Genomic DNA, 16,719 nt, shown 5'->3' with positions numbered 1-16,719 from the left:
GCTCCAGGGCCCTGGGACTCCACGGGGCGCCGGGCCACCTACGCCCGCGCCCCCTGGGGCGGCCCCGCGCCCCGCTCGCTGGTCCGCCCGCCAGGCCGAGCAGGGCAGTGAGGAGTCGGGAAGTCTCGGGCCCCGCGCCCCGCCCCGCCTGGGGGTCCCAGGCCCCGGACCAACCCCGCCCCACCCCGCCGCCCGGGCGGCGGACCCGCGTACACTGGCGCGCGCCCGCCCGGCGGGGACTTGGGAGACTCCCGCCGCCGCCGCCGCCACAACTTGGCCCATTTAAACGTCCCCGGCGCGGCGGGCGGGCGGGCGCGGGATGCAGCAGGGGGTGCGTGACGGCCGACCGGGCTCACACGGAGGGCGGCAGGACAGGGCTGCACCCCCGCCCCTGTTTTCGAGTGGTCGAGTCTGGGAGAAAGGGAGACCCAGGGTCGGGGATGGAGGCGGGCTAGCGAGGCTCGGCCCGCACCGAAAGCGCCCTATATAGAGGTAGTGCGGGACTCCAAGTGTCCCGGCGCAGGACCAGGACCGGGAGTGGGCTCCTGCGGGAGGAGGGGATCCGGGATTGGCCTGGCCCGCAGGTTTGGCGGGTGTGTGAGCCTGCACTTTTGGGTAGGAATGTGCACGGTGGGTGGTGAGGATGGCGTGGGGGGTCTCTGCACCTACAGGGCGTGGGCCGATTTGTGGTGTGTGGGTGTGGTCGGCGTACGTCTGCCCGAGAGGGCTTGTGTTCTGTGAATAAGAACCGTCACAACTCTGTGGATTGTTGCCACCTTACTATGCACTTGACAGGTCTTAGTTCAAGACCAGGCCCTCCCCATTTTATAGACGCGGAAGGAGAGACACAGAGAAGTCTCTGTGAGATCTGCTGATGTCACAGCTGTTTCAAATCCAGGCTGACTTGAGGACAAACGGAATCTGAGCCATGGTGTGGGGGCAGGAGAGTGGGCTGGACCCAATCTGGGTGAGAAATGGGGGCGTGGGGAGGGCAGCCAAATGTGGGGTTTCCTACGCAGAGCAAGTCTGGGGAAGGACCTGCTACCCCCATGTCCACCTCAGTGCTGTGGGAGGGCAGCTGAGCCTCAGCCCAGGCCTGGGATGAGGACGACTTGTGCCCTAGTGGTCAGCCCACACCTCCCTGCAAGTCAGCATGTCAGCTGTGCAGTGGGAGAAAGAAGAAGACAAGCCAAGGAACCTGTGGCTTTGGTGACACAGGCTGTGTTTCTCTGGTATGTCATTTTGGACAAGCTAGAAAGTGGTCTCAAACCCTAACCCCTGCCCCTCTGAGCTGTACCTTGGCAGGGCTCCTGTGTGGGCATCTCCTGACCAGGTTCTGAGGCTGCATCACAGGAGTGCTGGCACAAGCACCTTGTGCAAGGGAGGGGCTGGGAGTGGGGACACACCACTAGCACCCACCTCCTGCCAGACGCCTGCCACCAGCTGGGCGACCATTCTGCTTCCCCTCACTGACACACGCTTCTCACATCATCCTCAACTGAGACACCAGCTGACCCCAAGACCAGCCTGGGGAGTGAGCTCTGGGCTCAGAGCAGGAATGTGTGTGGGAACCAGTGCACCCCAACCTCTGCACCCCCCTTCTGCTTCCTGCATTCCTTGTACATTGTCTGCCTGGGCTTAAGGGCCAGATGGGAGTGTGGGTATAAATGTGAGCGCCCCCTCCTTGCTTCGTCAGCCACGGCCCATTTCCCCACATGAAGCCTGAACCCCTGCATGTGCCTGACCCCAGGTGTAACAGTTTGGGAGCTCCCCCCACGGCCACCCCTGTGGCCTGTGTCTTGCTGTGCTGCCTGCGTGTCGAATGGCTGCAGGAGGCTGTCCCTGTCCTAGAGCCAAGGCACACAGAGAAGCCGTCGTGTCCATGCAGAGGCACTCGGGGTTCTGCTGGGGGCCAAGTAGGAGGCCCATGCACCCACTGTCTGGCCACAGCCCCGACACTGCTGCCAAAAGACCGTCGGCCGCACCCAGCTTTTCTCATGCTTGCTGCACCTTCCCTTCTGAGCCTCGGGCCTCCTCACCCGAGCTTCACACTGGTTTGGGGACAGAAGGCTGGTGAAGCACACGGAGATCTGAGCCGGTACCACTCGGCTGCCAGGCCAGGTGTCCTCCAACCTGAGCCTGTAGAGGGGAGCCTACCTCACCTTCTGCAGGACCTCTCACTCATCACTGTGGTTAGGGAGGACCATGGGGGGCCCAACTGTGGCTTTCAGAGGAGGAGTTCAGCTGGCAAGGTGTGGGGCTAACCTAGCTCACTCAGGACACCATCTGGCTCCACCCCTCTCTAGAGAGCCAGGGTCCCTTCAAGAAAAGAAGGGACTGAGTCCAAAGCTCCCAGCCGGAGCCCCTCCCAAAAGGCCACTCCCTGACTGCTCAGAGACCGACCCCCTCTAGGGGCTGTCCAGGGCCTTGGCTGATCAGGGCAATTCACCCCACCTGTGTCCCCCTCTGCTCTTTGTGGTCAGAGCCACTTTCCCACTGGGACGAGGCACTCGCACTCCCGGACATCATACCCAGGAGGATCTGCTCACTTCTTCCCACCTGTCCACCTGTGTCCTGTTCTGGTACCTGGGCCCACAGGTTCCTCTGCACTTCTCAGTCTGCAGCCAGAGGCTAGAGTGACAGAATTGTGGCGCTGGAATTCCCCCCCCCCCACCTCCTGCCTGGCGCACCGCAGGGAGAGCAGGTGGGGTCTGCGGCCACAGCCCTTCCTCCAGCCTGCGGAAGCCCCGCCCCCGCTCAACGGGCCTGGGCGGTGCTGTCGCTGCTCGAGGTCCCCCTGCTCAGGGCCCTCCGCCGCTGGGCCGAGGCCGGAGCCGCTGCTGCCGCCAGGGAGGGGGAGGGGGGTCATAAATAACCCGCGGGGCTGCTCGGGCCGGAGGTGCAGACGGTGACCCGAGACGTCCCCAGGGAGCGCGGGGGCGGCCTGCAGACCCTGCTGCCCCCAACCCAGGCTCAGCCGGGCTTGACCGACCCCTCTGGCGCTGCTGACCCCATCCACAACTGGTGCGCCTGCCAGAGCCCTCCTTTCCACTCTGCAGTGCCTGCCCATGCCTCTATCCAGACTGCACCCCTAGAGCCCCATTTTCATCCATTCCTTCACCAGTCAATCATTTATTGAGCACCAGATGTGGTACAAACCGGGGAAGAGAGATCCAGAGGGGAGGGTGGAGGACGAGAGTCCCTAGGACCACAGGTGCTGAGGTGGACCTGGCTGGCCCTCACCTGTGCTCATCCAGGGTGACCCAAGGGGCTGGAGACAGGCCTAGATGCGCCCAGACACATGATGACATGCAGGGGTCACACTGGCCCCACAGGTGTGCCGTAGCTGACACTGAGCTGTGAGGAAGCACACACACGCGCCCACACAGCACCCACAGCCACCAACAGACACATGCATTCTCAGAGGACACAGCAACCCACCTGTGTACTCACACCTAGACACCCCCGTGTGCATGACAGCAGCTCCAAGAGCTGGATGCACAGGACAGGCGTGCACAGATGCTGACATCACCAGAAACACGCAGTGTGTGTGCTAACTTACACAACACCTTACATGCTTCCCCCACACGTGGGCTCAGCGTGCAGGAGCTGGGGGATGGGAACCACAGGATAGGAACAAGCGAAAGGGGGCATGTGCCCTCCACGGGCCCAGGGAGCAAGACAGTCTATGGGCACGAGGCTCCACCCCTCCTCCCTGCAGACACTGCCAGCCTGCAGCCTGGACCTGGCCTCAGCTGTGAGTGGGGCACGGGAGGAGCCCTGGAGGTGGCTGCTGCCCTGCTGGGTGGACATGGGCATAGAGGCCTGTGCGGTCCTCATCCCTGTGGCACAAGCCCCTGCAGCACCACGATTGTCCCTGTTTCAGATGCCAGGTCAGGGTGACAACCAGAGCTGAGGAGCAGAGCTGGTGCCCAGCACACAGCCTTGGGCACCAGTCCTATTCCACCCCATGTCCCTGGGATGTGCCATCTGGGGCCAAGTGTGAGGGAAGAGCAGGTCCAGACCTGAGATGGAGGAACACCCACGTGCTCAGGTGTGTCCATCCCATGTTCAGCAGATGGCCCTGCTCGTGTGTGCCTATGCTGTCCTTGTCCTGTGACCAGGCCTGCTGTCCACGTCACCTTATGCTCAACACAGATCCTGCACGAAAGCACTGGTGACCCATGTTTCTCATTGTGGGGTCTAGGCCCTGGAGAGTCCATCCCAACCGTGCTGGCCACACATTGACTTTGCATGTTTACTGGTCTTGGCCTGGGCAGACCTGCGAGCACTCAGAACCCACCACAGTCACAACAGCAACACAAGGCTGTGCCGTCCTCTGAGCCACAGGGCATCATTCAAGACCCCTGGGGCTCAGGTGGGCTCTCAGGTGGAAGTTGAAGAAGAGGGGACATCTGGGTGGAGACCCTGGATGCAGAAAGCCTTGAGGGAAGCTGGCAGGAGTCGAGGGGCTGGGGGGAAGAGGGTGGCCAGAAGTGGCTGCCCCCAGGCACAGGCTGCACAGGGAGCTCCCTGCCAGCAGTTGGGTCACTGACAAACCCAAGTGTCAGCATTTGAGGCTGCACACAGGGCCGTCCCAGTGAGGCCCCTCGCCGTGGCCTACCGGCACCCATGGCCACAGGCTTCTTGAGCAGGGAGAGCAAGCTCATAAGCCCAGGAGACTCTCCTCGGGCCCAGACTGGCGCTGCCCAGGCTGTCAGAGGTTGGAGCACAAGGACAAGCATGGTGCTCTGTTCTGAGGTCCATGCTGGCAGTGCTGGGGTGTCTCAGAGGCCCCAGGATGGCTCCCCCTTGCTCCCATGCCTGCATGAGGAAGCAGATGCAGACTCATGGTGAGGTCTGGAGATCCTGCACCCCAAGTCCCAGCTGTGACCGCCCGGGCATTCAGGCCCCTATCCCGTGCTCCTCCCACGAAGGGCCTTCTGGGAGCTGCGTGCAGGCGTCATGGGGCATTTTGTTCTCCGTGGCCTTGGAGTGCAGAACTCAGGCACAAAGGAAGCTGATGAGGAGATTCAAGATACAGACACGCAGCTTGAGGTTCCTGGAAACAGCTTCCTGGGTAACGAGTCCAGGCACGGGTCCCAGCACACACCTGGAGCCCATCACATGTACACTTGCCCGTGCCCCAGGATGGCCTGTGACACAGAACGGCAATGTCCACAAAGGACACAAGAAGGGTGCACCCCTCACGCCCCCACCTGCCGCCTCATGGCCAGTGAGTGGGGCCAGAGGTATTGAGCTCAGGAAACTCCTGTAGCTCTGGCTTCCCACCCATGTTTCTTTATTTAATGAACGTGGCACCACAGCAGAGTTGTCAGGGGTGCCCTGTGCAGGTAGCTATATGTTTTGGGGTTGGCACACCCATGCCCGTAGGGCTGCAGCTCCCCACATGCCTGGTGGCGCGGGAGGGGGGAACAGGCGGGTGTTCTGCCTCTCTCTCACACACAGTCCCACCGGCAGGGTCACTGGGAGGGCCAACACTCACTTTGTCACCTTATTTGTCATGTCAGAGATTTTCAGAAGTTGCAAGCTGAGGTGGACAATGAGTTTTACCCCATCCCCACCATAGCTCTGGCCCAAGCTGGCTTTCTGAGGTCACAGACTTAGCCTGACCCCAGGCGAGGCCAAATCCAGGACTCCCACTGCCAACGGGCCCATTCCCCCACAGGCAGGTTGAGTACCATCCTGTGGGGTGCACTGATGTCCGGGTGTGAGGGCCCGGTATTACTGGGACCGGTGAGCCATCCATGGGGCCATCTCGCCTTCTGTGCCTTTGTAGTGTTCACAATGGGGTGGCCCTGCACTTGGTGCCATGAGAGCAGGCACTCCAGAGTTATGTATGGTGCCCCTGCTGTGACCCCAGGAGTGGGTGGGCTGAGGGCCACAGCCCAGTGTTGGTGGACACCTTCAGGGTAGCCCACGTCATAGGCCAGTCCTCAACCTACCACGGGCAGTAATTCCAGGCTCCATCCAAGGCCACACTTTCCCCAGGGTGATTAACAAGGTCCCAGGCTGGCTGTGGGGACGTCCCACCTGCAAAGTGGGGAACTGGGCAGACTGAGTGGAGGCCCCTGAGAAGTGGGAGGAGAAGAGGCAGGTGGTGGGAGTGGGGCTGGTGTGAGGGTGGTTTTAGTTCTGCTGGAGGGGGTGTGGCACCCGAGTGTGGGGCCCTGGTGCTCTGCCCACAGAGGAGCCCGTGCATCGATGCTCTGTGTACAAGCAGGTGCCAGTGCTGTGGGCTCCTCTTCCAGAACAGACCCTCCTTCCAGACCCGGTGGCTTTGCCAAAGCATGCCAGTTTGCGCGAGTCAGCAGCTGAGTAGCTGTCTGAGATCCAGTGGGTGAGTGTGGGCTCCTGTGCCCCTGGGGCCCAGACACATGACATGTGATTTCCTAACTGAGGGGCAAGGTCAGGATTGGGCTGGGTCATCCCATCCTCCAGCTGGGACATGGCCTCAGTGAATTGGATGCTAACTTCTGCTTCCTGCTTCTGCCCCATTCGGGCCTCCACACCTCAGGGTCCTGTCTTCCCAGGTGGTGCCTCACTGGGTATGCAATGAGCTGCTCGCACCCTGAGACCCTCCTCTCAGAGTGGCCATCTGTTCTCTCACTTCTCGTTCCTTCCTTCATGCCCTCTTCTGCCTCACCCACCCTGAAACATTGGTGGGGGGATGGGAGTTGGAATGATGGGTAAGTAAATGGGTGGGAGGTGGGTTCCACCCCAGGCACTCTTCTCTTTCGTAGGTACTTCTGCGGTTTTCTTTACAGATTATGGCCCCAAATTGCTAGCTTCAGTCCAGACACTCAAGAGTCTACAGTCTGCCATATGCGTCCCCCTCACGGTCCACAGTGCCCCTTTCCCACTGCTGTGTTGTCATCACCATCTGGCTTTCAGTCACCCAGAGAACTGGCACTGTCTCCTGGACTCCTCGTTGACCAAGCTGCAAGCCTCGGGTGTGCTCCCTCCTAGATCGCCATCTCCATCATTGCTTCCATGACACCCAGATTCTGCACCAGTTCACCCAGTGCCTGATGGGCACGTCTGGCCTCCCTGGGGAGCAATCCAGGCTCCCTGCCCTCCAGGCCTGCCTCTGCCCCCACTTTCCATCTGTCTGTGCCCCTCTGTCTGAGCACACCTGAGTGGCTGCCTCTGCCAGGAGCCCCAGTCCCCAATATCATTGTTCTGACCCTTCTGCCTTTGTGGGCCCCTCCTTCACTGAATGTTTTTAAATCACATTGTATAACTATGTTGTTATAAAGGCGAATGTAATCCATGCTACATTCATTATTCGATATTTGTTATTACTATATTCTTTTCTCTTCCTTAAATTTTTTTTTTTTTTTTTGGTCCCTAAAAATACTAGGGGTCCAGGTGCTATGCCTGCTGTGTCTGGTGGCAGTGTCAGCCCTGCTACCACCTGCTGACCTGGAAGACTCAGCAACACCCCCTCCTCCAAGAAACCTCCCAGGATTGCCTTGTCCTGTTCCCCCCCCAAGCCCACCCCACCCCTGACCCTGCACCCAACACGTCAGTACATATTCTGGCCCCAAAGGTTTCCTGACATGCTGCCAAGGCCCTGGGCAGACCAGGGTGCTCAGAGACACTCCAACTGAACGGATCCTACAGTGGGTGAGAAACAGTGGCTCCGAGGGGCCAGGTGGAGCTCCCTCAGGGGTGCTGATCTCGGCCTCACTGACAGGTGATGCTGGCAGGCTGGCCCAGAAGCTGGCTGGAAGTGTCGGCAACCGGGGAAGGTGCTGTTGGCAATGACTGCGTTTTTGAAGCAAGACATGACCTCTAGGGAGGCCCAGGCAAGGCCGGCAGATATCGCCCCAGTCTGGGTGGGTGGCAGGAGCCCATGTCCAGGGTGGCCCAAGCTCCCACAACCTCCCCTTGTCTGCCTCCGGGGACTCTGGAGACAGTGTGCCTGCCGTAAGTAGAATTCGTCTCTGGAGCCGGGGGCCTGAATTCCCTCCCTCTGGTGCTCTTCTTCCAGCACTTTGGCCCCCAGGGTTCCCAGGCAACTTCCCAACCCCAAATGCCACAGTCCACTCTGGCTCTGGCCAGGCTCCCGAAGGTCCACCATAGAGGGCGGGGCACACGTGTACACATGCCTGGGAACCCTCAAGTGCCCATTCTGGCTGGCCAGCAGTGGTGCTGTGGGGGTGGGGGGATCTAGGGGTGGTTACCGCCATGCCAGCAGGAGGGGCCTGACCCCCCGGGCCCGGCAGGCCCCTAACAGCAGAGGGTTTGCAGAGCAGAGTACTCTGTCCCCCACCCCCCATACTGCCTGCAGCACCGAGGCCAAGACTAATAAAACACCCACCTCACAGGAGACAGCTTTATCTTGTTCATCGGAAGTCTGCCAGCCCAATTTATGATGGAACATAAGCTCTCCAAATCTGAATTTATGCGCTGTAGGATAACGAGAGGTCAATGAGATTAAAAGTGGACTCAGGAGAGGGCCATGGGCCGCTCACGCCTCCTCGCTGTCACAGAAAACCTCGCAGCCCAGGGGAGGTGACAGCCCAGCCCAACAGCAGGACAGGAACTGGGAGGGCAAAGGAGAGACCAGCCCATGGGGATGGGGCGTGATGACAGAGGGGGCAGAGGACAGGAGGTGTGGGGCCCGGCCATGGCCATCAGCGCCATGAGGTGGGCACCTGGCAAGAAGGGAGACAGTAGAGGGCCCCCTCCCCACCCCCAAGCCCTAGGCCAGCCCCTGGCTCTGAGAACAGGTGGAAGGACAGAACCCCAAGCCAGCCCAGGGACCCACTGACGATTGTGGTAGAGGCAAGCAAACCCAGGTCCTCAGCTCAGGCCCCCTCCCTGACCCCTCTGCCTTCATCAACCCCTGGAGTCCTGGGTGAGGTGAGGGAGGGGTGAACTCTGTGCAGCCGGGGGCCTGGGCACACAGCCAGCATGCAGCTGGTTTTCTGAACTCAGGCTAGACCCTGACTTCAGAATTTATACAAATAAATGAAATGAAAAGTGCTGGCAGCCCTGATCTGATTAGAGTCGTTCATTCTCTGGTCGTTAATAATTTGTGCAATAAAGGATTGCGGCTGCTGGCGTGAGGAGGAGGCTGGGGCCCAGCCTTCCCCCGGCGCCAGGACCGCGGGAGCCGGCAACATAAATTATTAGTTTCTTATCGCGAATGCTGCCAGGGGTCCCGCCTGCCTCAGCCTGGCTCTCAGCTGCTGCTTGCTTTGGAAACTCTGGGTGGAGCCCCTCATCGTCCTCACCTCAGCCACCCGGTGGTGGTGGCGGGACCCCCAGAGCCAGGCCTAGGCGTTAAGGCTGCAGCTGGCTCTGGGGCGGGGAGCTTAGGGTTTCAGCTGTTGTGCTCTGAGCCCCACACCCTCCCGCTGTCCATGAAGCCAAAGCATGGAGCCTGCTGAACCTCACATGCCTGGTCCATGGCACTTGCTTCGTAAGGGTAGTGGTCATTGCCATCAACACAACAGAGGCCCACAGGCAGATTCCGTCCACCCCTCACCAAGGGAAGGGAAAGGTCTGTGTGTGGGTTTGGGTCTCACCTGTACCTGAGTGCACCTGCAGACATGCCATTCATTCCCTGGTGAATTCTGTCTGCCCGTGTCCATGTCCAGCACTGGGCTCTGGGCAAGACGGGCAGGCGTGGAGCAAGCACCACTTTGGTGCTGACAGAGGCACTCACAGAAGGTGAGGCTGGGAGGGGTGGCAAGGCAGAAGTGCTGTGTCCCTGGGCCATGCATCCGTACCTAGTGGGGCAGCTGCAATTCGCAGAGGCTGCAGCCCAGGTTCAGGTGGCTGCAGTAATCACAGAAACGAGACCCTGGGGCAGGCCCTGTCTACTGAGGTTCCCTGGCTCCATCCCCAAACTGGGAGGCTGAGGCTGAGGCAAGGGTTGGAAATTGGATTGGGGGCTGCAGACTGCAGCCGTCTTGGACAGAGGTGTGGAAGGAACTGGCCAGCCTGGCTGTCACCTAGCGGTAGCGGACGCCAGGCCTCCAACCTCTCCTGCTGGATGTTGTGCCAGGAGGCCTCCTGTAGGTCCTGGCCTCGGTCCCCTCGCAGAGTCGCAGTCTGTCCATATCCACTCTCTCCACTCTCTTCCCACCACTGCATCTTCTTAGCAGCGTTCTCTTGTGATCCAGGATGTCCCCACTCCACACGCTCAGCCTCTGTCCTCTGGCTCCTTGGACACCTGGACCCAGTGGTAATGGGTGTTCTCATGTCCTTGCTGTCACCCTGTCATCCAAGCCATTTCTGGGTCAGCATCATGTGACTGCTTTTTCTTCTCACCATGGGGCGTGTTTTCCTGCGTCCTCACGTGCCTGGGGACTTTACTGGGTGACCAGACTGAGCTTCCTTGGGGGCTGACTGGCCCCGTAACTATCCCTGCAGTGTACTCTGGACACCAGGAAGTTACGTAGAAGCAGTGCGGTCTCTTCAGGTCTTGCGTTGAAGCTTGGCTGGGAGACCAGAGGAGCATGAGGTCTACGGTTAATTGTCCTCCTTACTTTGGCAGGATCGCTTGGTCCTTTGTCCCACTGAGGGGAGGTCGACCAGTCTGGCCTCTGGAAGGGCACTGGGCAGGGCCCTGGGTGATCTGGACACACTCCCTTTGATGTCCCTGGTGGGTCTTTGCTCGTGCGCACGTGCTCCTCCACTCTGCGCACTCCGGGGCTCTCTCCTCTCCTCTCCGTCCTGCTTCATCTCGTCACCTTGGCTGCCCAGGACTCCCAGCTTCGTCTCTTCCCCCAGGGACCCCTGAACCACCTGGATCCCCTCCCTGTGCCACAGCTGGGACATTGCGAGACAGTGAGCTGGGTGGTCACAGGCTCACGGGATTGTTCCCGCCTCTTGGGACTCCCTCCCTTCATCATCTGCCATTGTCTTCTTGAGGACTCTGGTGTTGTTTCCAGCAGGAAGGGAAGTCTGGCTGCTCTGTCTTGTTGGAGCACCTGTCCCATGAGTGTGCCCTCCCTGGTGTGGGGCCCGGCACAAACGAGGCTCTCCTGGAGTCTTGTGAGTGTTCCTCGGCTGCTCGTGCGACCCAGGCCGTGTAGCCCTCGGCCCTTCACACCACTGCAGCCATGGGCAAAGCTTTAGTCCAGGGAGGGGGAGCGGAGGGGTGCATTGGTCAGGGCCTGCAGCACCCCAAGCCTAGCCTCCACTGGCCACTTGTATCTCCAGGACCTCAGGCCAATCCGTGCTGCCTGGGCAGCTGGTGGCTTTAGCATGGGAGCAGGAGGACAGGGAGGGAGGGAGAGAGTCGTCTGGGTCAGTTGTGAAAGCACAGCACACGCCTGGAGCAGCAGGAGCGGGAGGGGAGACTGAGTCTGCTCCGGGGACTGGGAATCCATCACGCAGTGGGGCAGCTTTGGGACCAGTGCCCCAGACGTGGTGCTGCCAATGGGCGAGGAGCACAGCCTTGAAGACGCAGGGTCTGTTCGTTACCTGGAGGGTACTCTGCAGGCCCAGGAGTAGCAGCCTTGGAAACTGAACATGAGGCATGGGCAGGGCTGGCCGTGTCTGGCTTTGGCTTGCAGTGGACACTGTCCGAAACAGGGGCGGGCTCAAATTTTGGCCTGTCTCTGCCCGGCGGTGGTAAAGACAGCGTGTCGCTGACATGGGGAGCTTGTGGGGAACTCTCAAGGGCTGGCCCTCTGGCAAAAGGAGCATCCTGGGGCATAACCTGGAGGAGACGGACATGTGACCTGCAGGCAGACCTGGGCCTTGGCTCCCAGCTCCGCAGATGGCATCAAGAATGGCATGTCCAGACCAGGGTGGAGGGGTGGTGGGTAGATTAGAGCAGAGGGGCAGTGAGGGTGCCATCCAACCGGGTCCTGGTCTTAAACTGGGCTCTGTTTCTTCTGTTTGGGGGACAGGTGGGACCCAAAGTCTCCAATGGGCCAGGCATTCTTTGAGTGGTAGGTAAAACTCTTTCTCACAGAGAAGCTTGGGAGATGCCAGTTCAAAATGCCCTCAGCCAGCAGCAGGGTGCAGCCTCTGAGAACCTCGAGACAGAGGCCTATGTGGGTGCGATTCTGCCTCCAGCCACCCCCAGGGGAGCATGGAGGACAGTGTCACTCCTGGGAGGTGGCCTCCCTCCCCGCCAGGCATTGTCCTCAAACGCAGTGACTTTAGGAAGCTCAGTCCACAAAGAGCACAGACACCACAGCCCCTCTTCCCAGGCACCCCTTGCCCTGGTCCCACAGGGTCCCTGAGTGCCTCGCCTGGCCTTGTGGGCGACCCTCCCAGGCCACTGCTGTTTCTGCACGGGCCTCTCCCACGCTGCCTGGAGTGGTCAACCTGTCATTTCCTGACTCATTAGCTCCATGGCTCTGCTGTCTGCAGGGTGAACACACATTCATTATTTCTCCCTGATTTGTTCAACCCGCACTGAGTCTGCCTCTGTGCCAGGCACAGGGACAAAGGTGAGCGACAGCCCTTTCTTCCCATCCTGGGAGTCCGAAAAGCTACCTGCAGCCCTCCAGGTGTGGCAGGCAGACCCTCTGGGGACACACCCCAGGAACGATGGGTGGGCTGCCTGCTTTGCAGAACTGACTTTGACAGCAGTCCCTTCCGTCTCAAATGCCACTGCTTCTCTGAGGCTTCTGGGATCTGTAGTCACAATGAGTCCATTGACCTGGAGCTTCTGAGCACACGTCCCTGAACTTCCCACTCACAGGAGTCAGATGTTCCTCCCTGAGCTGTGAGCCCGCCGGCCTGCCCTCAGGAGGCCTTGGGATCACGTGTCACAATGACTCAGCATTTCACCAGCATGATCTTACAGCAACCTGTGAGTAGGTGCTGTTTTTCCTTCTTTTCACAGGTACCAGAGTAGGTCGGAGGCCTAGTCCCCTGGAGACCTGAGCCTTAATCAAAGGAGCCACGGGGCTTGCTCCTCAGTTCATCACTCTGAGGACTAATTAACCCTTAGTTGTCAGCTAAGGGCTTCTCAAGGATTCCTGCGCTGAGAGCAGTAGGGTCCAGGGCTACAGAAGAACCACTGGAGGTCATCTTGCTGCCCGGGGCTGGTGCTGAGAGTTGCTGACCTCCGGGTACCTCAGAGTCTGGAGGCTCCAGGCTGGAGGGGCAGGGGCTTTGCCGGGCTGACCTGCACCCACATGGGCACCAGTCACGCTGCCTGCACACCCACAAGCTGCCTGCTTTCCTCCCTTGGCTAGGCTCCCAGACACCCAGGCCCTCCTAGCGTCTGCCCAGCACCCCAGTCTGTGGCTCACCCCACTTTTCTGACTCCTGCAGCCCCTTCCCCTGTGGATATAGCCTCTCCTCTCTGTGACCTTGTCAGACCCTGAATCCCAGCTGGCCCCCACCCCACCCACACACACAATCACACACACGTTGTTTTACCAACAAGAGAACACATAAGACACAGAAATCCACTAACGTGGCCCTTGCCAGGCCCGGCTTTAACAGAGACACAATTCACCCAGTTTCCCTCACCCAGGCCCAGAAATCCTAAATGGAGCGCCCCACCCCCACGCTGTGTGGTTGCCTCTAGACTGATTCATTTATCACTGGGCAGGGATGAGTAATTTTATTGTGCACCACAGTTCAGGGTGATGATAGATGAGGGGGCAGGCAGGTGATGGCCTCACCGCTTCCCACCCCTTGGAGGGGGGGCTGGAAGGCGGGTCCTGCCTGTTTGCGAAGGGACAGCAGCTCAGGAGGGGGTGGAGAGAGGAGCCTTAGACGGGGCAGCTAGCCAGGCCAGGGTGAGGTGGGGTGGGGGAGGCTGAGGACACAGAACAAGTCCAGCCCCAACCCACGCTCAGGGCTGAAGTCTAGAGGGTCTGGGGCAGCGCCGGGAGGGAGGTGGTTGGCCAGGCTCCAGACAGAAAAAAAGGGAGAAATTTTTTCCTGAAAACTGCCTTTCCCCCCACCCCCAGGAGTTTTAACCCCACCTTTTATTTGCAATGGAATTCTCTATGAATTGAGGTTTGTTTTCAATAGTGCCCATCTCACCAGCGTGAGCAGACCTACACTTTTCAAAACAAGACCAGAGACTCTATCAACTCTTGCCTCTCACACTGGGATTTTCTGCAGCATTTTCGAGGTGCTCCTAGTAGGGTCCCGGTCTGAATGGCTGCCCGTGGTCGTGGAGTGGGGGTGCTGGCCTGCCCACCCTGCCAAGGTCCCTGGCCACAGTGGGATGGCCGCGGGCTCATCAGCAGGGTGCTGGCAGCACACAGTGCCCAGGAAGCAAGCCTACCCTATCTGTCATGGTATGTGAGGTGCCTGGGGTGCTGGAGGCCTCAGGAGAGCTTCCAGACCCAGCCCTCCCCCAGGGTCCTCAGCCAAACCCATGTGGTCAGCTACAGCAGGGCCCCCAGCGCCGTGGCACTGGGCAGGTTGCCCTATGGCTGGCTGGACATCAGGACAGGCAGAATGAGCTCCACAGGAGACTGGGACGCTGTCGCCTGTCCTCGGGAGGGGCAGAGGTGCTGGCAGGCTGGTGGGCGCTGTCGCTTACGGCAGGAGTCCGGAGGCGCTGACAGCCGCGCTGTCACTGCAGATGACGAGCACCGAGAGAGACAGACCCCGCCGCCCCCAGCCCGAAGCAGGAGACTGGGTGGGGGCTGGGGGGCTGGCGCAGGAGTGGAGCTGTCCCCAGGCAGCCGGGCAGCGCGTCCCCGGAGGCCGCCGGCGGCGCAGCCGAGGCGCCAGGCGCGTCCGGGAAGTCTGGGCGGCTGTCCGCCCGCAGCTGCCCCCGGGTCCTGCGCGCGGGCCAATCGCGGCGACTCGCCGGCGGCGGCAACTCCCCCACCCAACCCCCACCGCCGCGGCAGCGGTTTAACCCTTCCCTCCCCGTCCTGGCCCTCGCAGCGGGCACGGAGGTCCCAGGTGATCAGCCTGGATGCTGGCGCCGAGCCAGTGGGGATCCGGGGCTGAGTCTGGCCCCAGACCTCCAGGTGTCCACGGGGCCTGCTTACACGGCCCAGACAGGGACCCTGGTGGGTAGCCCCAGGGAGCGGCAGGTGCAGGAACACCCAGCTGGGTCCTCTGGCCCAATTCTCCGTCTGTGCCGTCTCCAGGTCACTGAGGAAAGCCCCCCCCCTTGGTCCCACACTCCTCCCTGCCCTCTCGCGCGCACACCCACCAGTTTCTCTGCAGCCACATCTGCCCTCCTGTCCTTCTTCCCACATCACAGGGAACAACAATGACAAACCAGTGACAGTACCTATTTTTACTAGGATTACTAGTGTGCCAGACACTGTGCTGTTTGTGCAAACCTGGAGGCTAACGGTCACCGCACTGCCCCATGTTACAGATGAGGAAACTGAGGCCCAGAAGGCCAAGGGCATGACCACAGTCATAGGGAGGAAGCTGAGCTGCATCCGGCCTCCCGCCTCAGGCCAAAGTTATAATATAAATGTAAATAAACCGTCATATGCATGGTCAAATGATCTTCCACAAGGGTGTCAAAAATACAAATGGGGAAAGGATAGTTTTTTCAACAAATGGTGTTGGGAAAACAGTATCCACAGTCAAAAGAATAACGATGAACGCCTGCATCACATAAAAAATTAACTCAAAATGAACTAAAGATCTAAACAGAAGACCTGAACTACAAAACTCCTGCTTGAAAACAGAGGAAAAGCTCCATGACATTGGAATGGGTGAGGATTTCTTGGACATGACACCAAAAGCACAAGCAACGAAAGCAAAAATAGAAATGGAACTACATCCAACTTAAAAACTTCAGTGAAGCAAGGAAACAAACAGTAAAAAGGCAACCTATAGAATGGGAGAAAATATTTGCAATCCATGTCTCAGATAAAGGGTTAATACTCACATAATGTTCATAATATAGACTCCTGATACGGAATATCTTTGTATCTGTAGACTCTTGTTTCTTTGTAACCCCACAGACTCAACACATCACCACACACACCTTTCCAAAGTCCTGCGTTTCTTTCAACCACACCTTGTCTCTCTTCCCCATTTCAGCAGAACTTCTAAAGAATTGTCCACAGAGAACTCACTGTCTCATTGCTTTTGAACCCCACCTGCTGCCCTTACCAGCTGGGAAGCCGCCTGGATCCTCCACCTCCCCGCCCCGTTGTAAGACACGCTCCTAAAGTGCCCTCAGTGCTGGGTCTCCAGCTCTGTCCTGCTTGCTCGTCTGCACCTGCTGCCCGGTAACTTTGACAGCCCTGTATGCCCATGGCCAGCTTTCACTGAGCTCCTACTGTGTGCTGAGTCTGCTGGGGGCTGGGAGATTCCTGCTGCCTGGAGCCGGGGATGGTGCTAAGTAGTAAATAAGAGAAAGACTAGGCATTGTTACCTGGAGAAGCAAGGTGGGGCCCGTTACAGGGAAGTGCTTCTGTGGGGCTTTTTCACTGGGCACCTGTCTTCAATGTTGACAGTGAGCTGAGACTTGGCCAGAGGGGGGCCCCTTCAGTAGAAGGAGGGGCCCGGGAATGAGACAGACCTTGGTGGGCAGGGAGGGGTGCAGGGACTCTGAGTGACCACACTGAGGAGGGTCGGTGCCCCCATTGCTGGTCAGGACAGAGGGCGTGCGTACTTCCAGCACTCGGCAAAGAGAGCTGGTCTGGGGGCTTCTGGAAACTGTTGGAGTGTCTGTAGGCATTGGACTCCCCTTGTGGTGGGGTTGGGGGTGTCTGTGGATCTCATGAGAGGAAGTGCCAAAAACCCGCTAAGCCCAGAGACTATGGATTC

General features: G+C 59.5%; 1 long non-coding RNA gene across 1 annotated transcript; it reads right to left on the bottom strand.

Moving 5' to 3' along the window:
* Window positions 1-1,271: 1,271 nt before the first annotated feature.
* On the bottom strand, window positions 1,272-15,941 carry LOC117027732 (uncharacterized). The gene is made up of 4 exons (XR_004423957.1): window positions 15,833-15,941; window positions 9,561-9,764; window positions 8,348-8,436; window positions 1,272-4,824 (listed from the first exon to the last, which is right to left on the bottom strand). It is a non-coding gene; the product is annotated as an uncharacterized LOC117027732 (long non-coding RNA).
* Between the last annotated feature and the right edge of the window lie 778 nt (window positions 15,942-16,719).

The sequence above is a fragment of the Rhinolophus ferrumequinum genome, chromosome 9 (assembly GCF_004115265.2).
Source record: "Rhinolophus ferrumequinum isolate MPI-CBG mRhiFer1 chromosome 9, mRhiFer1_v1.p, whole genome shotgun sequence".
Classification (NCBI taxonomy): domain Eukaryota; kingdom Metazoa; phylum Chordata; class Mammalia; order Chiroptera; family Rhinolophidae; genus Rhinolophus; species Rhinolophus ferrumequinum.
The sequence above is the reverse complement of the archived record's forward strand: the minus strand, read 5'-3'. Positions and strand labels throughout refer to the sequence as shown.